General features: G+C 47.0%; 1 protein-coding gene across 6 annotated transcripts in view; it reads right to left on the minus strand.

Annotated features, from left to right (window-relative positions):
• Window positions 1-22,014, minus strand: part of ADARB1 (adenosine deaminase RNA specific B1) — a 186,968-nt gene that overhangs the window by 90,862 nt on the left and 74,092 nt on the right. For 2 of the 6 annotated variants that reach the window (XM_072640832.1, XM_072640833.1), the window contains one exon: window positions 16,447-16,480. The exons of 1 other annotated variant lie outside the window; for it this stretch is intronic. The gene's annotated coding sequence lies outside the window, so the exon portion shown is untranslated. Of the gene's footprint in view, window positions 1-1,510; window positions 1,629-8,211; window positions 8,285-12,221; window positions 12,423-16,446; window positions 16,481-22,014 lie in introns of all 6 variants that reach the window. 3 more of the 6 variants (XM_072640834.1, XM_072640835.1, XM_072640836.1) reach the window with 3 other exon arrangements.

A 22,014-nucleotide genomic window follows, 5' to 3' on the forward strand; every position in this document is an offset into this window, starting at 1 on the left:
CTTCCTGCCTGTTACCCCAGAGCAACTGCCTCCCACAGCCCCTCACTCACCTCCTACTGCCTACAAGAGCAGGTCCAAACATCTTTGCCTGGCATGAGAATTGTCTTGTGCCCTGAATCCCCAAACTACTTGGGACTCCATGTTACTGTGTCTCCTTTTGGAGGTTAAAGGAGTACTCACCCATAGACTACTATCCCAGTACCTCCCCCACCTCTCACACCACTAAAACTGAGAGGGCAGAACTCTCCCAAAGCCTATCCCTTCACCAAAGTAGACCACCTTGGATTTTAAGCCAAACAATATTGCCACCTACTAAAAAACACCAAAAAGAGAGATTGCTGTTTTCTGGCAAAGTATCAGACCATTGTTTCCCAGTCTGAAGTAACAAGACTGCTTTGGTGGAGTGGGGATGGATATTGGCACAACTTAGAAGACCATAGGAAGTAGTAATAACTGATTATAACTAACACCCACTTGAATGTGGGGAGGAGCGGGGGAGGTGGTGCTGCACCACAGTAAGATGGTCTTCTACCCTCCCCACAACTGGTAGACTAGTTCCAAATAGGCTCCAATTCCCAAACATCTCCTTTGAATACACTGACTTTGGCTACCATGTGCCATTCTAAGCCATCAGTCAGTCTCCATCTCAGCTGGAGAGTCTCCAAGCCTCCACCAGGTGAGAGAGTGGCCCCTTGTCCATCTGGTCTGGTGACTGGACCTCCTTTGGCCTTGAGGCAGTAGATCCATCTATGCAGACTGGATCCAGACAGAAATTCCTCTGGTCTCCAAAGGGATGTCATCAGGCATCTGTGGATATTGTTGTCCCAGATCATGACCTTCCCAGACTTTTTGCCACATTAGTCTAAACCTTCTGCTTCTGCTCCCTTTTCACTTCCCCCTTCCAGGGTCACAAGGCCAGCCTGATTGTTATCCACTCTTACAACATTCCCCTGAATATCCTTTCTCCCCACCATGGGGAGATGGCCAGCTGGGGATTTGGGCCACCTCTTTGCTTGGCAAAGCTGTAGTTTTTCTGGGGTGGAATGCTCTCCCAGGAGAAGCCTCTGCCCCTGGGCCCCATCACTGACCCAAGGTCAAAGTACAAGGGCATTAGAAGGGTGGGCAATTGGAGGACCTCCAGGTCAGAGGGCTGTGAAGCAAGAGAAGAACAGAGAATGGGCAGGAGAAGTCTGAGATTTAGTCTTCATCGTCATCATGATCTCCAGATTCACCACACCTCCTCACAGTCCCAGTTCAGAACATGTGCCCTAGACATGCTTTCTCCCCTGACAATCTTAGCCTCATCATTAACCAAGGCAATGAGAAAGGTTATCCTTTGCCCTTGAATCCTGCACTCCCTTGGTCTATCACCTTCCCCTTACCCAATCCAAACCCTGGATGAACACCTACCAGCCAACTCCTCTGAGCACCTCACCTCAATCCCCCCTTGCCCCTTTCCCCACAGTCATGTCATGAGGCTTATAACACATTCATGTTAACATACTCTTACCTGGCTCACTCCTGCACAAGCAGCCTTTTCCCTGCCCTATGCCCCACTGCGCCTATTTCCAAGTCTTCTCTTCCAAAGTTGGCTACACCAACTCCATCACTTCCTCTTTGTCTAATACCTAGAATACCAACAAATTAATAATGGTAAAACATGCAGAAAAGGAGATTGTGAAAATTCGAAGACAAATCAAACTGACAAAAAATAATTTGATAATAGCAATTAAGTACATAGGCAAGGACAAAACCAACTGGCAAAATCAAAACTGAAAGGGTGATTCATAAAAAATAGGGAGGAAAGAAAGAATATTATCAGAAACTCCTACACTAAATTATATGGCAACAAATGGATGGATATCTACAAAGGATGGAATACTAAGGGGTCACTAGGTGGCGTCATAGTGTACAGAGCACCTGGCCTGGAGTCAGGAAGACTCATCATGAGTTCAAATTCAGCCTCAGACACTCACACTAGCTGAGTGATCCTGTGCAAGTCACTTAACCCTGTTTACCTCAGTTTCCTCATTTGTAAAATGAGTCAGAGAAGGAAATGGCAAACCATTCCAGTGTCTTTGTCAAGAAAATCCCAAATGGGGTCACAAGGACTTGGAAACAACTGAACAACAACACAGAATACTAAAATCTACAAAACGGGAACTAGATAACCTAAACAAAATCAACCCCAAAAGAGAAACTTTGCAAACCATAAATTAACTACCATGAAAACAAAATCCAGATTCAGATAAATTTACAAATGATTTCCATCAAACACTGAAAAAACAAAAAAATCTCTATGCTGCATAACTTGTTTCTAAGAATACAGAAGGAAGATAATCAACCAAACTCTTTCTCAGACAAACATAGGCCTGATTTTCAAATCAGAGAGGGATGAAGCAGAAAAAGAAAATTATAGTTCCATACTACTCATGAACTCATGGTAAAATACAAATGGAAACAGTGACAAAGACTGCAGCAATGTAAATTATTCGTTACAATCATATTGGATTTAAATATGTATTTCAACATAAAGGAAACAATGAGCATCATAATCTATTAATAATAAAAGCAAAAATACGGTTATATCAATAGATGGACAAAATTTGATAAAAATAAAGCATTCTTTCCATTAAAACCCTACACCAGCATACAAATGAAAGGACCTTTCTTTAAAATGATTGGTAAAAATACAATATCAATAAAATTGAGAGTTAGCACTATTTGTAACAGAGAAAACCTCCAACAAGCTCAGGAGGGAAGCAATGGATACCCACTATCATTATTATTATTTAACATATATTAGAAATGTTAACCAAAATAATCAAATAAGGAATTAAGGTAATAAGCAAGAATAAAGAACCAAAATTATCTCTATTGCTCAATCATCAAGTATGAATTAAGCTCCAACTCTGTGCCAAGATTGTGCTAAGTGATGGAAGTACTACATGGTTTAAAATTAATCAGAATAATTACTTCAAGATCATCTATACCTATCTTTCTAGACATTTCATAATGTTCTTCTTCATGAGAAATATTTTACCCAAACTGACCTTTCCTTTGCACACGCTCCCAGTGGAGCTTAGTCTCTTCACCTGGGCCCCGAGGCTCTAGTAGGGAAGCTTTCAGGCTACCCAAGCACTTTTTGGTCATTTCCTCAGCCCCTTCATGTAGCATCTTCCCCCATTAGAGCAGAATCTCCCTGAAGACAAGGGCTGTCTTCATTGGTATCCTCAGTGAGTCCAATTAATGCAGGTTGAATTGAGCTGAATTTCTAGTCAATGGTTGAACCACTAGCACTACCGTCACATGGGCACAGGTCTGCCCACAGAAAGAATCACCAGCCTAACCCCACAGGCCCTCAGGAAGTACTCAGCAGTCAGCTGACTATTTACCATCCTCCCCTTGATCCTCTTTAAACAGGTCCCTCACTCCTTCAGTTGGCACTCCAAAAGTGGTTCCTCCACTCCCTCCTTACTCTCTGGAGTTCTAGTACATTTCTAAGGTCATTAGCCAGGTCTGCAAATGGTTCTCAGCTGCACACAAGCCCTGGTGGGGTTTACTGTCCCCTTACTCAGATGTCTGATGTCCTGTTGGCTTTCAAGTTGCAGTGAGGGACCCACGCCCTCTTTTAGAGAGCTGCAGCCCTGGGTCGACCACTGCTGAGGAGCACCTGTCATGGGTGGACTTTGACTAAACAGGTTCTGATCAAGGGATAGTGCTGCTCTGTGAGAAGGGTCAAATATGAATTTGGAAAAGGCTGGGGAAAATATTAGGGCTGAGATGGACAGAGAGAAGCAGAGCCAGAAAAACACCACATACAGTGATGGATGACAAATGGAACAAAGGCTGTCGACGAATGGCCTCTTGACCCTATACAAGAGCTGAAAAAGCCCCCCCCCCTTTTCAGGGAGTGGGGGGCCAGGGGTGCAGAATATGGCATATGCTGTCAATCCAATGGTGAGCTCCTACTATATATGTTAGTCAGGGGCCAGTCCAGGACAAAAGTGAAGCCAGGGCTTCCTTGCCTTGGAGGAGACTGAACAGCATATCCACGCACAGAGGGACACAGGATCCCTGAGGGGTGAACCCTGTGAGCTGAGGAATCAAGAAGGCAGAGCCTGAGCAGAGCCTGCAGGGGACCAGTGGATCGAAAGGGGCAGAGATGAGAAGGAAGAACATCAGGGCCCAGGAGCCGACAGGTCCAAGCCTTGAAGACAGTGGATGGAGTGTTGTGTGGATAGACAGATGAGAAAGCCAGCTTAGCTGGTCTATAGTGAGTGGGGAACTGAGGGATGTGGAACAAAGCCTGCCAGGTAAGCAGAGGTAGGCTGTGATGGGCTCCGGATGTGAGGGGCCAAAGAGAGAAGTCTCCTTCAGTCCTCTGAGTGAGAGGGAATCACAGGGATTGATTGGGGAGGGGGGATATTTATCATGTGATTGGTTTTACCCCCAAACAATAATCAGTGACTTACAACTTTTCAGGAATCCATTGATTATATAAAACAAGTGTTTTAGTTTAAAATATACAAAAATCTTATTATCAATCCAATTTTTAAAAATGGTTATTTCCTCAATCCTGGTTCATTTAACATGTAATAGGAAATTGTACTTGCTTGGGTAAATCCAACGTAGGGCAATTAAAAGACTTTTATGCCTTCTACTGCAGGACAGAGATGACTGACTTATTGCTAAGAACTGGTCCATCATCCATTGAATTCCAGGAAGCATACTGCTGACCAGCAAGCAGCCTCCACAGAACCTTATTCCTCTACCCAAAGGAGGCACTGGACAGATCTTCCCTGGGGATAAATGGGAAAATATAGACACGAGTCACAAAGAATGAGAAGAAACAGAGAGAGAGAGCTCCCTCACCCACTCACCCTACCCCCAGTCTCCTTAGCCAAAAGCTAAGTAGCCCTCCCTTCTCTGATTCAGGGATGCTGGGTTGATTAGAACATAGTTAACTTAAACAGATATTTAAAAAAAAAAAAGGATAGATCTACTGCAAAAGTATGAGCCTGGAGCATATCACTTAATTTGGTTTTCTTCTTAAAAAACATTTTCAGAGGGGACAAAATAAACCAACCCTTGGAAGAGGGAAAGGTTGGCGTTCCAGGCAAGAAGACCCAACAGAGGTGCCCAGGCAGGTAATGTCCACTTCTTCGTGATGGCTCCACCTCTGTCAGCATCAGATTTAATCTGAAGTCTGTGGCATTGTCTTTGCCTCACATAAACATGCCAGCAGTCTTTATGGCATTCTGGTCTTTAAGTCACAATCTAAAAAGATGCTTTTCCTTATTAAATGATTCCATCCAGAGCCCAGTAAATCTTCCCAACATAATAAATGCCATATTTTTTTTCTTTATTGAAAGTCAGAGTAATTTAAGAATCTTTCAGCATGACAAGTCAAACGCTCCCTAATTATGGTAAATGTGTGCGCCGTGAACTAGAGATTACACCTAATGGGGCATCAGCTCCTTTCACTGCATGTTAATATAGTTGAGTCTCCTACTAAGGAGGGGCCAGGGCCTAGTCACTCCTTCCACCACATCTGAGGGCCCCTGCTCACTCCTCTTCTCCTCAGCCCTGCCCTACCCCCATCCAGATCTGGTAAGAGAACACTAAGAACTGAACAGTCATGGAGTCCGAACAGCAAGTCCCTCCCTGCAGAACAGCCAAGACTTCCTGCCCCCAGCATGACTTCCTTCAAGACCAAACCCAGCACTGTTGGGTTTTACCATCTGAAGGAACATTTTCCACCTCTCTGCTCCGATTTGACCACCGTGTACATCAAGTTTCAACCTCCAACTGCCACCTATTTGCAAGTTAATAAGTGTATAATTCTGAGAGAAGGTCACAAATAATCAGGTGTCATTCAGCCTCTGACATTCCTAGCATTCAATTATTTTATTTTTGCCTATGCCCTTAAAGTCACCAATTTGTAATTAGAAGGTTTTCAGAATGTTCTCTTGAAAAAAGATCATAAAAAGCATTCCTTCTTAACAAAAAAAGAAAACCCCCTTCAGAGTTTTTAACTTCTTAAAGTAAGTACTTTATACACAAATTATCTACCATGTCCTGGTGCAAACTTTTTCTAAAGGTGACCTAGCACTGTGTTTCAAAGGTCTTTCCACTCCAAATGGAAATCACTCTGTTCAGAAATGGTCCTGAAATTCACCACCTTGAGAGGAGATTGTTCCTTCTCTGGCAGACCCTCCCTCCTCTGAGCTTCCAGGTGGTAGCCTCAATGCACTCGGCTGCCAGAGCTTGTCCTCTGCTTGCACAGTTCCCCCTCTGATGATTGACTTTGAATCCTTGATTCGGGCAGCCAAGGTGATCGTCCCAAGGGCTCAATCATCCTCAGCATCAGATAGATCTCCCTCTGTTGTGTCCTTCCAAGCCCTCCAGCCTTTGGACACTGGACTGCACACACACACACACACACACACACACACACACACACACACACTGTGACCAGTTACATTGGCCTCCTGGCCTTTCATCCTCTCTTTCATCCCTCTCTCCAGGTCTTCTCAGCTTCCCTCTAGACTTAGCTCAAGTGACACCATCTGCAGAATGGCTTTCCCACCCTTTCCTCCCATTAGAAGCAGCAAAGAGGCCTTTGGAGAAAGGCCAAGCAGCTTTGGGCCAGGCAGGAGGAGGAGTAGCCTCGAGCAGATTCCCAGGAGTCACCTAGCAGCTGGGCTGGCCCACTACCGGACTTCTATCTAGACCAATGCCAGCCCTCCAGGTCCCGCTGACAAAGTCCGGCTCAGAACCATATTGCCCTAAACCCTGGCCCTGGGGCCTTCTCCATTCCCATCACCCAATCCTGCTCCCCTTCTATGGTCCAAAATACTGTCTATCATTTCCATATTAGCCCTCCCACACTCCTCTGTATCCTCCTCATGACCTCCAGGCCCTCTGCCCCATCTGTTCTCCCAGACTACTGATGCTCTGGGCTCCCATTCCTCCCTTCACAGACCTGACACTATGGATGGCCAGCTCAACACTGTCAGCTAACACTGAACCCTTGCGCCTCCCCAGATGGAACTGCCAAGCTCCTCCAAAGGTCCTTGTTTCTGCAGAGGGTGCATCATCCCTCCTGCCCCCCAGGTTGGCTGACTCAGGAATGCTCTGGATTCTACCCTCTTCTTCACACTCCCAGTGCCCTGAGCAGGTGATGACATTGGCCAGATTGGCCTCCGCTGCCCTCCTCTAGCCTAATTCAGGCCTTGGGCCACTCCCCCTGGACTGTCTTGCCAGGATCCTGTTGCTGACTTCCTGACCCCGGCCCCGTCCAGCTATCTCTAGAGCACAGCTCTGCCTGAGGCAGCCCTGCCCCTTCCAAAGATGTTCCAGTGCTCCTCTCCTGGCATTGACAGTCTCCACAATGCATCTCTGCCCATCTTACTGGACTCACACCCCAATATTCCTCCTCACACACCAGACCTTTCTGCCAGACTGGCCTTTTTACTGGTTCCCAAACAGAGCATCTCCTGCCTTCATGCCTGCAGCACCCCTCTCCTCTCCACATCTGGGAACCCTGGCTGCCCTCCGGGCTTAGCTCCAGGACCTCTGGCTGCCCCCCAGGAAGAGCAGGGCTGGCCCAACCAACAGGGCCATCATTCTACCCTCTGACTTCCAGGCCTAGGGACTGTGGCACTGAAGCCACTGCCCCAGTCCATCCAGGGCACTGACCCTTGCCAACCATAGGCCAGACAGGCCCTGGGCCAGCGGAGAACCCCAGCCATTTCTTTTCTCAGTCTTTGTTCTAATGGGAATGAGGCTGTTCTGGCCAATCATGTGCTACACCCTGTAGTCCAGAAAGAAAGTCTCTCTCAGTCCCCCACGGTTTGATGCTCTTATCGCAAGATAAAGGATAGAAGGATGCACCCTGAGAGAAGAGGCAGCTCTGCAGGAGTGGAAAGGTCTTGGACTTGGAGTCTCAGGGTCTGGGTTCAAACCTTGCCTCCTACATTCCATAGCTGTATGACCACTGGCCACTGACTTAGTCTCAGTATCTCCACCTATAAAGTGGGGATGATGATCCTCACAGAGCTGTTGGGGGAGAGGGGGCAGGCCAACAGCATCCCCAACTCTTGGAAGGGTCCTATCACTCACAGGAAGCAAATCAAGAGGTGAGTGAACACACAGAATATATAAATATGTAAAGGCGAAGCTCACAGGTGGGAGGGCAAAACTTACCCAAAGAAGGGAACAAAGTAGTCTGGGGGCAGGGGAGGCAGGGTCCCACCTCTGGAAGTCACCAAGCCACGTTCTGGAGAACACGGGAACAAAAACAAGAGAAGCCCGCTCACCCAGCGGCATCACCTGTCAAAGGTGCTGGCCAAGGGGCATCTTCACTTTCGTCTGCCAGATCAGGCAGCGCCCACAAGATGCTTCCTTGATGCTCCTCTGTAAGGGGAGCTCAGAGCTAGGGCAGCTGCCAGCTGCCCTCTCACTTAGAAACAGCTCCACCCTTGGAGGCCCATGGCTTGGGCCGGAAGTCGATGCTCTCTTTACAGTTCAGAACAGTCACCACCCCACCATGCCTCTGCTCCTAGGACCTCAGATCTGACACAACAGAAAGAACTCACAGGGCCCTTGGCTCAACCACTCACCATCAGTCAGTCAGTCAGTAAACATTTATTAAGCACCTCCTGGGTGCCAGGCCCAATAAGTGAATGCCCTTCTGTGGGCCTCAGTCAAAGGAAAAGCCTGAGCCCCCCAGGTCTTACATCCATGACCTTCAGGAAGCCACAGCTGAGGCTGACTCAGAGTGACAGCTGTCCTGTCCTGCCTCAGACCAGAAAAAAGTGTCCCTTGGGAACAGAAGGATGTCATCATGGCCCCCAATCCCTCTGGGTAGACCAACAGAGCCTCCGCTGTCCTGGGGCAAAGGCCAGTCCATACAGCTGTGGGAGCAGCAGCCTAAGAGGGAACAAGGCTGCCAACTGGTGACCTAGGCACAGCCCCTTTCAGACTGAGATTTGGTCCTACATCACCAAGCAACAGCCTGAGGCTGCTGTGGTCCACTGGGGACCAGGCTTCCCATCTTGACTCTGTCACTCCCTGTGGGACCCTTTGTGGGCCCAAGTCTCCTCTATAAAATGAGGGTTTGGTCAGGATCCTGTGGTCATCATGAATGCCTCTCAGACAGAACACTGTATCTAGAGTCAGAAAAGCTGCTTTTGCCCACCTCTGGGCCTTGGTCTTGTTGCCTCTACAGATCAAATGACCAACCCAGTCCATTCTCACTCAAATCTCATCATCCTGTTGCAGCAGGACCCAACTCTGTGGCCAAAGCTGTGTCTGGGGTGTCCTGGGCTTGCTCAGGGGTCAGCCAGCTGCAGCCTAAGGTCAAATCCTGCTGTTTGTTTTGAGTCACTCCCAACCTAAAAATGGTCTTTACAATTTAAAATAAAGTTTAATAGGATTTTGAAATGTGCAAACCCTTCTTAGCTGGAAGGCCAGGTCATACCAAAACAAGGCTACAGCCTGATCCCTTAGCTTGCTGACCTTGGGTTGGCCATGGAAGGGGCTCCCACCCCAAGTGGCTTTTGCCCTCTGGGAGAACAATGGTCCCCTTCTGGTAGATGCCAATTCTCCTGAGGTGTCCTTGTTCTTTCTCTGCCACTAAGCACTACACAGAGCCCCGAAACATCCAGGATGGCAACCTAAAAGATAGCGTGCTTTATTGGTACAAAGGAAGAGAAAATGCTAGCAGGCTAGGAGGGTGGTCCAGGTGATGGAACAAGAACAGACTGTGCCTTCTCTTTCTCAAAGCTTCTATCATGCTCTATCAAAAGGAAAAAGTGGTAGATGAGCAGATCCCCCTACCCTCCTACCCCCAGAGAGGGGTGGGGTCCCCTGGGGACGCTCACACTCTGAGAGGTGAACCAAAGGCCATCCTCATGGACCACCTATTAGGAGGAAGGAAGGCTCTGAGAGTTAGGGGGGCTCTGGAGAGGGAGCCCTCCCACATTTACAAACATTGATGCCTGATGCCCTGCTCCCCTCCAAGGAGTCCTGGGCTCCTGCAATGCTGTCCAGCAGCGCCATCTGCTGGGTCACATTGCTCCCGACAGCCACTAGAAAGACGCTTTCAGCAAACACCCAAATGTTGACCCAACCTAAAAACATATTACAGATATTAAGTGAAAAGAAGAGATCATGTCAAGTGTTTAATTAGCGTGGAGCCAGAGTCCAGCAGAGACAGCAGCCCCAGCGCCCAGATCACCTGCCAGGCGGGGCTTCCATGGACACATCGGTCCTGGCCTAGGGGCTCCAGGCAGGCATCTGCGTACCCATATGGCACCACACTCTGCCCCTACAGGCCCTAGGGATTGACAGTGAGGGGCCGATGATTGTCTAGTACGTTACAGCGTACAAGACAAGACGCGTGTGTGTATCTTGTGGTTATCATATATGTAAATGTAGAATTTTGCTATGATATATAATTTTGCAATATATGCACATTATATATAGATAGAACATGATATGTTGGTTAGCACCAGAGGTATTATATTTTTATATATGGTGTACGTATGTGCATTTATATACGTGTGTTTGGAGTAACACATCTATATGTGTTTGTGTGGGGTATTACATACGTGTCATATACATACATGTATGTATGGGGTATTAATACATGTAGGTGTGTATATGGGGTGATACACAGGCATGTGTGTAAATGCATTACCACTGGGGCTAGTCCACAAGTTCAATAAAGTCGCCAAGCATTTCTCAGGCACCTACTGTGTGCAGGTCATGTGCTAAGAAGATGTCTGGGGATGCCAGAAAAGGGCAGACTATAAATAACCAAACATTCCCTGCTCCAGGGAAGCTCACAGGTGACCCTAAAGGTGCAAATGCTGTGTCCCAACAACATACACACATGTACGCTGGAGGCAACAACTGAAAGAAGGCTTCCAGTTGGGACTGGCCGAGCCAGCCAGAGAAGGGACCCTATGAGGAGGTAGCAGCTAATGCGCTTCAGCCCTTGGGTCACCCTCCATCTGTTTTCTGGCTACCAGTTCTCTTGGACTATTCTCAGAGGGAACTGCAGTATAGTGGGGGAAAGACTGAAAGTAGAGAGTGGACCTGGATTCAAATCCCATACGAGTCATTTACCACAACATGTCACCCCTCCTCAGCTACAGAAAAAGGAGATCCATCCCTTCCAGCTCTCCCTCCTGGGGCTGCAGTTGCCCTGGGGAGCAGGTATGTGTGAAGGGGATTCTTCATGTCCTTTTCTTTGCTCTACTGTTGTTAAATGTCTTATATACTGAGTAGGGTCCTCTCTGATGGGTGAAAGTAGGGACCTGGGACTGGGGAGAGGTCTCTGCTCTGAGCAGGCAATGACTCACGGAACAGGGGACCGTGCTGGTGCAGCCCTGAGGCACCATCTTCAGGACAGCTACTGGGCAGGCTGGGGTGGGAGCTAGACAGAGGTGTCACAGCGCAGCCCCAGGGAGCTCAGCCCTGCCCTGTACTTCCATTACAATATTGGAAAATGTCTATAGAAGAGACTTCCAAAACCACAACAGCAAGGCTCAGGTGGGAGGGCAGAGGCAAGGGAGATGGGTAAAGGCACTGAGGCAGGAGCAGACAAAAAGTACTGAGCAGTAGAGGACCGGGACTAGGGTCCAGGACTGGGATGGGGAGGAGGGGAAATCTGCTTGGAAACGCAAAGTACTCGCTAAGTGCGCAGAGCACTGTGAAAGGCAGCAGAAACCAAAAGTCGAGGAGCGCCTTCCAGGAGGGCCCCTCGTCTTGTGGGGCTCTGTCCAGGCCCCTCCCATCCCTCCCCCATAGCTCCTATAGAGGAAGCCTTCCCAAAGTGGTGAGGAGACGTGGATCTCCAGTCATTACTCAGACCCACGCTCCTTAGAATCACTGCCCCACCTGTCCCTCATGCCCCTAGAGTGATGGCCCACAAGCTACCTTTGGGCTTTAAATGCCCTCCTACCCTAGTGCTGCTCTTAAGTGGTTGCTGTGTTTTCCTGTAGGCCATCATCGGTTTCTTCCACAAGGCTGACCTACCAAAGGGACGACTGGACTGTCTCAGAAAAAATCCACAAGGAGCTGGTGGCCCGCCGGTCCCTAATCACCCACATTTATGCTGCACTAAAGTCTTCCAAGCTCCTTCCTTTTACAGATCGGGAGGGGGGGAGGGGCCGAGCCAAGATGGCGGAGTGAAAGCAACGACTCACCTAAGCTCCTGGACAAACTCCTCTGGATATCTCTGAAAGGAGTATCTGACCAAACTTTGGAGGTGTGGAATCCAGTGGGTGACAGACTTTGACAGATTCGGAGCCCAGGTTAGACTGGAAGGTCCACGGGAAGGATCTGTTCCGCGGGGGTGAGCCCCAGCGCACAGCGCAGCGCGGTCAGCACAGCAGGGCAGAAGGGACCTGAGAAGCCCGAGAGTGGCGGGCGAAACCAGCAGAGCAGGAGACAAGCCAAACCGAGCCGGTGAGAGCCGCTGAGAGCCAGATATCAGCGCAGCAGCCCTTGAAACCTTCAGCCTGAAGACTAAACTTCGGTAAGTCACCTACTTGAACTTCCGGGAGCCAGGATGGCGGAGTGATCAGTAAATGCTCTCTCCTCCCCCCTGATGACCGTGAAAGAACCATAAAATATTTCCCCAGATAAATCCTGGATCAGCGGGAACAGCAGAAGGGGGCAAATAGTCTCATAACACCAGAGGCTAGAAAAATAGCAAAGGGGGATTCTTCCTACTGTGGCGGAGGCAATCCGGAAGGACAGAGGACCCAGGGCAGAGAAAATTCGCACTGAGACCCAGGCAAGCCTCAGCGCAGGGAGACGAGCCCCAGGAGGGGTGGGAACACGCATTAGCATCTAGGCGTGCCCCAGCCCTTCAGGGGAAAAGGGAAGACAATAGGGAAGCTGGGATCACCATCCCCTGACCTTGCCTTTGCCTCAGGTCAGCTGAGGAGATCTCCTGAGACCAGACCACCCCTCCCACACACCTAACAAGCTAACCCCAGGGTTGATCTGGGAAACAAAAAACAAAAACCTGCTTTTAGCCTCGACACACATCAGCTCAACACAAAGATCTGTACCTTCTGACTGAAAGAACCAGAAGCTACAACACTCAGCCAACAACATGAATCGGAAAAAGCAGACGAAAAGTGAAAAAACCATAGAATCTTTCTATGGGGATAAGGACCAAAACACAAACACCAAAGAGGTCAGAGCTGAGACTGTACTTCCATCTGAAACCTCAGAAGGCACTATGAATTTCTCGCAAGCTCAACTAGATTACCTGGAACAGCTGAAGAAGGAAATAAAAGAAAAACTGGCCAATGATTTTAAAATTATAAAAAAAGAATTCACTGATGAGAACATCACTCTGAAAAGGAAAATTGAACAAATGGAAAAGGAAGTTCAAAAATTAACTGGAGAGAATAATTCCCTAAAAGGAAGAGTTAATCAAACGGAAAAGGAAACCCAAAACCTAATTGGGAAAATTGATCAAATGGAAAAGGAAACACAAAACCTAACTGGGAAAATTGGTCGATTGGAAAAAGAAGTACAAAAATTAAATGGAGAAAATAGCTCCTTAAAGGGAAAAATTGGTCAGATGGAAAAGGAGATGCAAAAGTTAACTGAAGAAAACAATACGATGAAGATTAGAATTGGGCAAGTAGAAACTAATGACTCAATGAGGCAACAAGAATCAGTCAAACAAAATCTAAAGAATGAAAAGACAGAAGAAAATGTAAAATATTTAATTGGAAAAACAACTGACCTGGAAAATAGATCCAGGAGAGAAAATTTAAGAATTATTGGCCTGCCAGAAACCCATGATGAAGAAAAGAGTCTGGACAATATCTTCCAGGAAATCATCAAGGAAAACTGCCCAGAAGTACTAGACCCAGAGGGCAAAATAGTCATCGAAAGAATCCACCATTCCCCTCCCAAAAGGGATCCCAAACTCAAAACCCCAAGAAATATCGTTGCCAAATTCCAGAGCTATCAAGTGAAGGAGAAAATACTACAAGCAGCCAGAAAGAAACAATTCAAATATCAAGGACATACAGTCAGGATCACACAGGACCTTGCAGCTTCTACATTAAAAGATCGAAAGAATTGGAACCCAATATTCCGTAAGGCAAAGGAGTTGGGACTTCAACCAAGGATCAACTACCCAGCAAAGTTCAGCATAACATTTCAGGCAAGGAGAAAGTCATTCAACGAAATAAGGGATTTCCAGAGCTTCCTGACCAAAACACCAGAACTCAATAGACAATTTGATCTTCAAATGCAGGTCTCCAGAGAATCATAAAAAGGTAAACAGGGGGGAAAAAACAAAAACAAAAACTTGCTACTCAATTAGGGCAAACTGTTTACCTCCCTATAAGGGAAGATGATACCTGTTAATCTTGAGAACTGTGCAGCTATTATGATACAAGGAATATACGTAGAGGGAACGGGTATAAAGTAAATGATGTCATGTCAAAAATATGACTTAAGTATGAGAAGGGATTGTAATAGGAGGTGTGAAAAGGGGGAAGCAGAAAATGGCAAATTATATCACAGGAAGAAGTACAAAACTATAGTAGAGGGAAGAAGGGGAGGGAGATGAGCATTGTTTGAGAGGTACTCTCATCTGATTTGTTTAAAGGAGGGAACAATAATCTTAAGTAGATAATCCTAACTAGCTCTATAGGTAGTAGGAGGGGAAGGGGGAAGAAAGGGGAGGGGGGCTAAAAGGGAGGAAAGAAGCAATAAGAGTAAAGGGGAGTAAAAGGGAGGGGGGCTAAAAGAAGGAGGGGAAGGCTGCAGGAGGAGGGGGAGAAAAGTGAATACTATTGAGGAGGGGAAGGGAGACGGAAGAGCTAAAAGCACAAATGGTGGGAAAGAGGTTGGAGGGAAATACACAGATTGTAATCATAACTGTGAATGTGAATGGAATGAACTCTCCCATAAAACGGAGACGGATAGCAGAATGGATTAAAAGCCATAATCCAACAATATGCTGCTTACAAGAAACACATTTGAAACGGGGGGATACACATAGGATAAAGGTCAAAGGATGGAGCAGAATATATTGTGCTTCAGCTCATGTAAGAAAGGCAGGAGTAGCAATCCTTTTACAGATCGGCCTGGCTGTTTCCAGGCAGGGCCTTTCCAAGCTGGTGTGAATCGAGCCTTTGATATGGCAAAGCCTGGATCCATGTGAACAGGGGCTTTTCTGGCCTTTCCTCCACATGCCCAGAGGGTACCACAGCACTCACGCATGGAAAGTGCTGTGATAAACCCCTGTGGCCTCAACGCCTAGCCCAAAGGCTGAGCCTGTACTTCCCAAAGTCTAGGAGGCCTGATTACGCCCAGGTGAGGGCCTGGCCACAGGCTGGCTGTCAGGTGACTATTTCACCAGTCGTAGCAAGCTCTTAGGGGAGGAAATATGCTCACCCCATATAATCAAGACTGTTTCAAAGATAATGTATTTCAGGGACATTCAATGGATATTTACTAAGCCAATGTCCAAATTTCTAAAATCATTTGAGTAGGAGGCCCTCAATAAACACTTTTAAATCCTAGCAGATACAGCAAAGGCTCATCACCCTCAGGTTCTTGGGTGTTTACTTAACAGGTTTTGAAGACATCATTTCTCTGATGATTTTTAAATGACCACATGATGCCTCAGTTTCCTGTAGTGAGACATCTCCAGGGCCTGCATTAGCCTCAGCCAGGCTCCCATTGCCTCTGCCAGCCAGGCACAGAAAGTTTCACGCTGCCAAACCACAGCCTGTCCTGGGCTTGGAGACGGGATGCCATGGAGGTTGAGCAGACACATTTGAATGACCGGCCGCAGAGCCACAGGCGATGGCCTGTCCCAGGCCCCTCCTCTAGTACATCAAAAGGAAAAGGGCTTGAGGCTAGCAAACTTTTTCTTCTACCTGGGCAGGAAATGTGTCCAGAAGGTGCGGTTTCCATGGAAACTCAGGACTGGAAAACTGCTGCTGCACTCACTGTCAACTCAAAGTCTCCCTCACCACTGCGCCCCCAGCACCACCTGGCAGGCCAAGCTCTATCCGTCACATCACCAGTTCCGTCATGCCACAGGCTCCCAGGACTCTGAAGCACCAGCTAACCTGAAATGCACTCCTGCTGGCCTGGAGGCCCTGGAAACAGAGGCTCCTCTCCCAGAGTTACCTCCTGAAGGGCAGTATACAGGCAAAGGTCCTGGCACCATCTCCCCCTAATGAACCTGGGCTGCAGAACCAGACTCTGGGCCAGCCTTCTACACAGCGGCAGAGCAAACATCACCACTAGGTAGAACATGCTCACCGACTCACTTCTTAAAACACCACCCAGGTTTGCCCTTCAGGAGACTTCTCTCAAAATAATACTTGCACTTTTCAAAGTGGTTTCATGCCATAAAGCATAGGAAAGTGATGGTCTTACCTGATGGACAATCTTAGAAGAAAAGTCTTGAGCCCTGCAACACAGAAACAACAGGAGACATGAGTGGAGATGTTCACCCCTGCCTGCCCCCACGGTTAGGGAGGATCCAAAGAAGAAAAGTGAGGATGCTTCCAAAAGCCAAGCAGAACCAACTGCCAAGGGCTATGCTAGAGAACTTGGAAAAGACCCCAATCCAACTCATCCGGAACAACAGGCTAAGATTTTCAAGGGAAAGATGGAGGCAAAGATGGAAAGGAGGAGGACAGGAGTTAAGGGATTGTTGTTCTGGCTGATGAAGCAAACTGTTAACTGATCTTTTATCCTGACCTATTCACTGTGTCTTCTCACATTGTAAAAGCTTGTCTCTTGTCCCAGAAACTATAACTGATTCCAAAATGGGGAGTGGGAGAGAGGAGGGAGGGAGAGGGAGAAGGGGAAGGAAAAGGGAAGGGGAGAAGGGGGACAGAAAGAGGGAAGGAAGAGGGACAGGGAGAAAGAGATGGAAAGGGAAAGAGGAGGGGGGAGGCAGAAGGAGAAGAAAAAGAGAGGGGAGGGAGAGAGAGAAGGAGAAGAGGAGGAAGGGGAGGAAGAGGGAGACAGAGAGATTTTTCCAAGCAACGAAGTTGTTTGGTCTGTCATCTCTTTCCCTCTCACCAGAATAATCACCAATTCTAGTAAGGAAGATAACACAACAATGCACCTAGGAGCTCAATGTGTACATTTTTCATCTGGGAGATCATCTCAGAGGGAAGTAGTAGCATGGAGAGGGGCTGGGAAAGACTTCTTGCAGAAAGGGGATTTGGTCTCAGCTTGAGGAGAGTGAAGGAGACTAGCAGGTGGCCAGGAAGGGGCAGTACACTCCAGACATGGGGCACAGCCATGCAAAGGCTCGGTGATGGGGATGCAGAGCTTTGTTTGTGGAACCACACGGAGGGTAAGAGGTCAGAAGGCTGCAAGGCAGGAGAAGGCCAACTCATGAAGAGCTTTAAGAAATGCAAGTCAAAACAATCCTGACTCTTCAGCTCACACCCATCACATTAGCCAAGACAACCACCAAAATGAGGATAGTATCTGTAAGAGGCCCTGTGGGAAGCTGGCCACACTAATGCACTGTGGGAGTAAGGAACTGGTTGGACAGTTCAGGAAAACAGCAAGGAATTATGCCAGAAAAGTCGCTCAAATGTACAGCCCAGATGTCTCCTCTTTGACTCAGCACTACCTCTTCAAAGGCAGTCAGACAAGGAAAGGTCTCTTAGATTAATGTGCACACATACACACACGCACATATACACACATGCATGTGCACACATGCACACACACACACACACACACACACACACACACACCACTTAGCACAGCCCTTTCTATGATAGCAAACAACTCTGTTGTTTTTGACCTTTGTTCTTTTTTTTTTTTTAATTTTTTTTATTTTTTTTAATTTTTTTTTTAATTTTTTTATTTTTTTAATGTTTAACAATCACTGCCATACAATTGCGATTTTATCCCTCCCCACCCACCCCCCACTACCTCCCTCCCTCCCCACGACTGCATACAATTCTGTATAGATTCTACATATACTTTCCTATTGAGTATATTTTCACTATAGTCATGCTATGTAGTCAGACTAAGATAAATGAAAGAATCCGTATAACAAATCAGAACATGATACACAAACAGATACACATACACAAACATGATCTGCTACATTATGTGAGTGACTTCCATATTTCTCTCTCTGAGTGTGGAAGGCTTTTTGCCTTGAGGTCCACCATTGGGATTTTTTTTTTTTTCAGAAGTTCTTGTGTTATTACAAAAATCTAAGTCTACCAGAAAAAACTCTCACACACTGTGGTTGTTGCTGTGCATAAAGTTCTCCTGGTTCTGCTCCTTTCACTCAGCATCAGGTCATATAAGTCCTTCCAGGCCTCTCTGAAGTCTTCTTGTTCATCATTTCTTATGGCACAATAGTACTCCATTACATTCATATACCATAATTTATTCAGCCATTCCCCAATTGATGGACATCCCCTTGACTTCCAGTTTTTGGCAACTACATAGAGTGCTGCTATAAATATTTTTGTACATGTGGGACCCTTTCCCATTTTTATGATCTCTTGGGGATATAGTCCTAGTAGCGATATTGCTGGGTCAAAGGGTATGCACATTTTTGTAGCCCTTTGGGCATAGTTCCAAATTGCTCTCCAGAATGGTTGGATGCGCTCACAGCTCCACCAACAATGAATTAGTGTTCCAACTCTCCCACATCCTCTCCAGCATTTATCATTTTCTTGTTCTGTCATGTTTGCCAATCTTATAGGTGTGATGTGGTACCTCAGAGTTGTTTTGATTTGCATCTCTCTAACCAATAGTGATTTAGAGCATTTTTTCATATGATTATAGATAGCTTTAATTTCTTCCTCTGAAAATTGCCTGTTCATATCCTTTGACCATTTATCAATTGGGGAATGACTTGTATGATTATACATTTGGGTCAGTTCTCTATATATTCTAGAAATGAGGCCTTTATCCCCGAGCTTAGCTGTAAAAATTTTTTCCCAATTTACTACATCCCTCCGGATTTTGGTTGCATTGGGTTTGGTTGTGCAAAAACTTCTCAGTTTAATGTACTCAAAGTTATCCATTTTGCATTTCATAATGCATTCTATCTCTCCTTTAGTAAAGAATTCTTCCCTTCTCCATAGATCTGATAAATACACTATTCCTTGCTTCTCCAGTTTATTCATGGTATCAATCTTTATACCTAAATCATGTACCCATTTGGACTTTATTCTTGTGTACGGTGTCAGGTATGGGTCTATGCCTAATTTCCGCCACACTGTTATCCAGTTTTCCCAGCAATTTTTGTCAAACAATGAGTTCTTATCCCAGAAGCTGGGGTCCTTGGGTTTATCAAACAGAAGGTTGCTATATTCCTTGCCTACTGCATCTTGAGTGCCAAGTCTATTCCACTTGTCTACCTCTCTGTTTCTTAGCCAATACCAAGTGGTTTTGATAATTGCTGCTTTATAGTACAGTTTAAGGTCTGGTAGCGCTAGGCCACCTTCCCAGGCATTTCTTTTCATTAGTCCCTTTGATATTCTGGACCTTTTGTTTTTCCAAATGAATTTTGATATTATTTTATCCAGCTCTAGAAAGTAATTGTCTGATAGTTTAATTGGTATGGCACTAAATAAGTATATTAATTTGGGTAGAATTGTCATTTTTATTATATTAGCACGGCCTACCCATGAGCAGCTAATGTTTTTCCACTTACTTAAATCTTGACCTTTGTTCTTGAAGAGGACCAGGACATCAGGGAGGTGACGCCATGACTCACACTTGAACTGGATTTAAGTGAGAGAGAGCTGTGCAAAGTCACCAGCCTTACTCCCTCCTCCAGAACCTGGAGAGAAAGTAGGTCCCCATCTACCAGGTAATGGCCAAACAAGCCATGGCTTGGGAATGAGACAGGACAGCAATGCATCATGGGAAAATAAACATGACGGCTTCAGGGGCCTTTGGAAGACAAGTCAAGTAGGACAGACCACATTAATGCAACAGAAAGCAAAGGCCTCAGAACTGTGGCCAGGGTGTGGCCCACCCACACCCCATGCATCTTCCCTCACTGAGGGCTGTGTGAAGCGACATTCGCACATGCACCAAAGCCTCCAAGGATCAGGTCAGAAGTTCAGGTCAAGAAGAAGAAAAGATGTAACCCAACGGCACCTCACCCAGAAGCTGGCAGACAACTGTGCCTAGGACCTCTGGAGGGTGACCGAGATGGACAGAGGGAGCCTCAGAGGAAGCCAGGGGAGGCAGGGAGGCCCTGGAAGTGAAGGACAAGGGTGATTATGCTCACTTTTCTTTCAAGACCACTTTCTCTCCAGAAGAATGACTATCTTGGGATAGAGAACCAGGCTTCTATGGGAAGAGAGATGGAAAGAATGGAAGGAAGAAAGGTCTAAGATAAAGAAAGTATTTTCTCCCCTTTACCAGGGGCCCCAGAAACACAGAGTGGCAAAGGACAACTTGACAGGATGGGACCAGAGAAGATCCAGGTAGATGGAAAGGAGATGTGGGGAATCCGATGGATTCACAAAGACACATTCTGAATGCTATATTCAGAAAAAGCAAGTGTTTGCGTTCACACCATGTGAGCCCTGAGAGGCATCTTCTCCGAAGACGCTGTAGGGAGCAGGGAGAGCTAAAGCCACTCCATTTTGTTTACAGCTCCTCTATCTTGCCCCTGCCCCCACCCCTATCTGCCACCATCCCTTCTGCTGAAACAGGACAGTCTGGCTTAGGGTAAGGTGACAAGAGATAGCTGGCCAGAAGAGTCCAGCAGCAGGCCTTTCATCCTGAGGTACCCCACAACCACTTCACCTCCTGCCCAAAATGAAACCTACATAAGCTTTGTCCTGTTTCTTTGGGGAGCTTCCCTTCCCATGGTAGGGTTCTCTTGCTGATGAACCCCTTATTGGTCCCTAAATCTATGGTAAAGGTTTGGTTTGGAGACTTTGGTTCTGGTTTTGGATCTGGTTTGTGGCAGCACTTACAATTCTCAGTGCTAGCTGGGCTAACAGGCAGCTATGGCCACTCCTACAGAGAGTGGAGAGGGGAGTGCGGTCTGTCCACTGCTAGAAGCACCAATCTCCGGAGCCTCAGTCATGCATCTGCAGGGTAGGGCCAGAGGTGATGCTAGAAATTATGGAGATGCAGCACAGGAACACAGGAAGGGTCTGTCAGGGTAAGAAGCACCTGGTGGGACAGCCTGAAACTTAGAGTGGTTAGTGGCTTGCCCAGCATCACAGAGCAATTAGGGATCAGACTCGAACCTAGGTCTTCCTCACAGCAAGCTCAGCCTTCTCTCCATCACAATACTGCCTCTACCCAGAGAGACAGGGGTAGGATGCATGAGACCTTCCAAGGGGGGAAAGACCCTCTACCCAGGCAGGTCATTCAGGTCAGCAACTTAGGGTCTTCAGAGATAGTGAGGGACTTCCTGGCTCTGAGGCTAGCACTCTGCCCCCAGGCCAGGCTACCTCCCCTCTATCCCAAGGCTGCTCTGGGTCAGCAAACTTGTTGGCCTTTGTCATTTGTGCTTCCAGAGAGAATCACAGCATGGTGCCCTTTGCTGCAATGATGTTGGCCTCTCTGCAGTATCTCCACACATATTGGTTTCTTTAACTGAAACCTCTGGTAGAATGACCAGGCCATACCCCCCACACACACATTAACAGGTAATCTGGAGGAATGACCATGTCCAGCCAAATCACCAGAGTGAGCTCACCCAGCACGTATGTGCCAGCCATGGGGAGGAGAGACCTAAAGGGCTCTGCGAGAATCTCTGGGATCTGCCCAGACTGACCCTGAGGAAAGCAGCTGCAGCCTGGCCATCAGGAGAGCACCTACTTTAAGGTCTACACAGTGCTTCACAGACACTAACTCTTTGAATCTAAGCCCAAAGGAACTCTAGTGTAATGTAGGAACCCTTTTCTACTTGACCACTGGGTGTCATACTCTCCTAATAATACCCAGGCATCACTTGGAATGTAACAAGATGGCAAT

This window comes from Notamacropus eugenii, chromosome 2, assembly GCF_028372415.1.
Source record: "Notamacropus eugenii isolate mMacEug1 chromosome 2, mMacEug1.pri_v2, whole genome shotgun sequence".
NCBI lineage: Eukaryota > Metazoa > Chordata > Mammalia > Diprotodontia > Macropodidae > Notamacropus > Notamacropus eugenii.